Raw genomic sequence first — 3,048 nt, 5'->3', positions numbered from 1 at the left:
TCTGTAGGCAAACTTGCGGCTGCCACCCCCAAAATTCTGCCACCTTGTTGGTCTAATGGTTGAACCGCCCCTCGCTGCAGTCCATTTGTGAAGACCAATAGAAGAGATAGAAAGTGGGAATCCCATGGGAGAGAAGGGTCAATATGGCAGTTAAAAATCCCAAGAAGAAGAGAAGGCTAGTCAGAAGAGGGAACGAATGAGACCTAGGATTCAAAGTCAGAGAGAACGACACAAATGTGATGAGTAGAGGTAGCTGGGCAATAGATGACCGCCATGTGGAGAGGGGAAGGAGAAAAAAGATGGACAGTGTTGGCCTCAATGGAATGGAATGAAAGAGATGGAGGTATTGTAATGGTTAGGTAGTGGCAGGTTAAAGAGAGAAGGAGCCTCACGCCTCCACCCCTCCACCCCTACCATTAGGGCAAAGAGTATGGGAGTAAGAAAGACCACCATTAGAGAGGGCAGATTCCCATGTAGAGTCTGACTAAGTAAGTCAATTCTTGATTATAGGAAAAATGAGGCGAGAGTGAGAGAAAAAGAAGTCATGTACAGAATCCCATAAGGCTGCCTAAAGAATTTGTAAATTGGGCAAACAACCTGTGAATGAGGCAAATCGCCTGTGAAAATCCCACAAAGCCTTTCTTCCATAAAGAAAACATGTAGCAATATGTTTACAGTAAATCATATGTTCTAATGATACGAGGAAGTGCATGTGTGTAAGAGAGAGTGCTGAGTGAAAGAGACCAATTGGAGATGGAGTGAATGAGCGTATGCAAAAGATATTTTTTGTCAGCTATCAGATCTTCCCTCCAAAACGGAGAAATATGTCTGGTTTCATTGTAGATTTTTTCACTGGTTAACTCAATTGCTTTGTCACAATTTTTATCTCTGCAGCATTTGCTGTGTCTTTTCTATCAAAAATCATGCATAATTACTTTGCTTTGAATTAAGGACCCTAGCAACGTCCTAAGTATATCACAACTATGTAACTTAAAATATAACAAAGGGAGGGTTATATTCGGAGGCAGTTCAGGAAAAAGTCAGGTCTCTGCAGATGCGCGAGGCCAGGCCCTATTCCACTCAGAGCTAGGAGCCCTGATTACAGATACAAGTGGCATCACTGCTGGCAACCAAATATAGCAGGTGATGCTTTTGCTTATAATATGACACCACATGCAAGCAACACATAGTATCATATAGCCTCCCGATATTAAGACCTAATCTTAATCAATTTTTACAAGAATTACAAAAACAAACCCTAATACTATATGTACCCCCAAAGGAAGATTTCAAAGTGCAAAATGTGTTAAGTGCATCCCAAGGACACACATGAGAGCATAAATTGTTATGTAAACATTGTTTAATATTAAAATTGATTATATTCACTAACTACACTTGGACTATCCTATTAGTTCTTTGAAAAAAAAACTTAGAAGATACAGAAAAACTGATGTAATGTTATATATAAGGCCTGTCCTGTCTCATTTGATGCCAAGAAGCCAACGGGGAAACATTCGCCCCCCTCTGGTTTGTTTAAAAACCCCAATCACGTGGGCCATGACGCAGAAGAATTTAAACATTTTTATAAACATGAAACAATGTCAGGAGAGCATATATGTTTACCAGATTATGTAACGGTTAGTAATGTCTCCTGACATTGTTTCATGTTTATAAAAATGCATTTCATTATCTGTCCATATTATGTATATTTTGCTTAACTTATATAGCAAAGCCTGGTCATTGGTTGGACATCTCTAGAATTATGTTTCCAACCATTTCAATTAAATAAATAATTGACCAATATGACTTTTCTATATAGATCTTAATACTTTGTGTGCATACAGTACCTGTATATTTTGGATTCACTAGTTTTTTCTTGAACATATATATACCTGTTTAACATTATATTCTTCAATCATGAGATATTTGCTTTCAGCTCATTTGTGTTCCTCCATCAAGCTTTGGTCTATTGTTTTTAAATTGTTTTTAATTCTTTTTGGTTTCCGTTTAGCATTCATTGTTATTCTCGGATCTGTATTATTCATTAGTCTGTCTATCTTCCCCATTCTAGGAGCAATATGTCCCTTCCCTCCCTCTGTAGGATTTCTATGACGTAGCTTTTTGTTTACATTATGAACAACCAATTACCAACAGAGCTACTCTGATACGTCACTTCCGGGGAGGGATGGAAGGAGACTACAAGAATGGAGGTAAGCAGTAGGATGATATACTCTCTGATGAAGCGCTGGGATCAGCGTGAAACGCATAAGAGTGCTTTCTTTTTCTGTATCATGTTGTCTTTGATGTATTAAAAGACCTTTTTATCTAGTACCCAGCTGTAGCCCTGATTTCTGCCCTTCGCATTGCACGGCTGTGCTGCGTTTTTTCTCTTTCCCTTCTTGGGATCAACAAACTCCTTGAACGTTTTGTATTCTCTCGTTTGCTCCATTTTCTCAACACCTATTCTCCTACTCTCTCCTAGACACTCTACAATCTGCTTCCACACTGCTCCTCCACTGAAACAGCCCTCACTAAAATAACTAATGACCTCCATGCTGCCAATGACAGAGGTCATTACACTCTGCTCATACTACTTGACCTCTCTGCAGCATTTGACACCATGGACCACTCTCTTCTACTTAACATTCTCCATACTCTTGGTATTCATAACAAAGCTCTATCCTGGATCTCCTCTTACCTGTCTCATCGTACTTACAGTGTCTCTTTTGCTAACACCTCCTCCTTCTCTATCGATCTCTCTGTGGGGGTACCCCAGGGCTCTGTCCTGGGACTTCTTCACTTTTCTCTGTACACACTTTCTATAGGTGACCTAATCACATCTCTTGGGTTTAAATATCACCTCTATGCTGATGACACACAAATTTACTTTTCAACCCCTGACCTTACACCTGCTGTACAGACCAAAATTTCTGAATGTCTCTCTCTGATATCATCCTGGATGGCCCTCCGCTGACTTTAACTTAACATGGCAAAACAGAGGTCCTTATACTTCCTCCCAAACCTGGACCTACTACCTCCTTCCACATT

This window comes from Ascaphus truei, chromosome 1 (assembly GCF_040206685.1).
Source record: "Ascaphus truei isolate aAscTru1 chromosome 1, aAscTru1.hap1, whole genome shotgun sequence".
Lineage (NCBI taxonomy): Eukaryota > Metazoa > Chordata > Amphibia > Anura > Ascaphidae > Ascaphus > Ascaphus truei.
Note: the sequence above shows the minus strand (reverse complement) of the source record.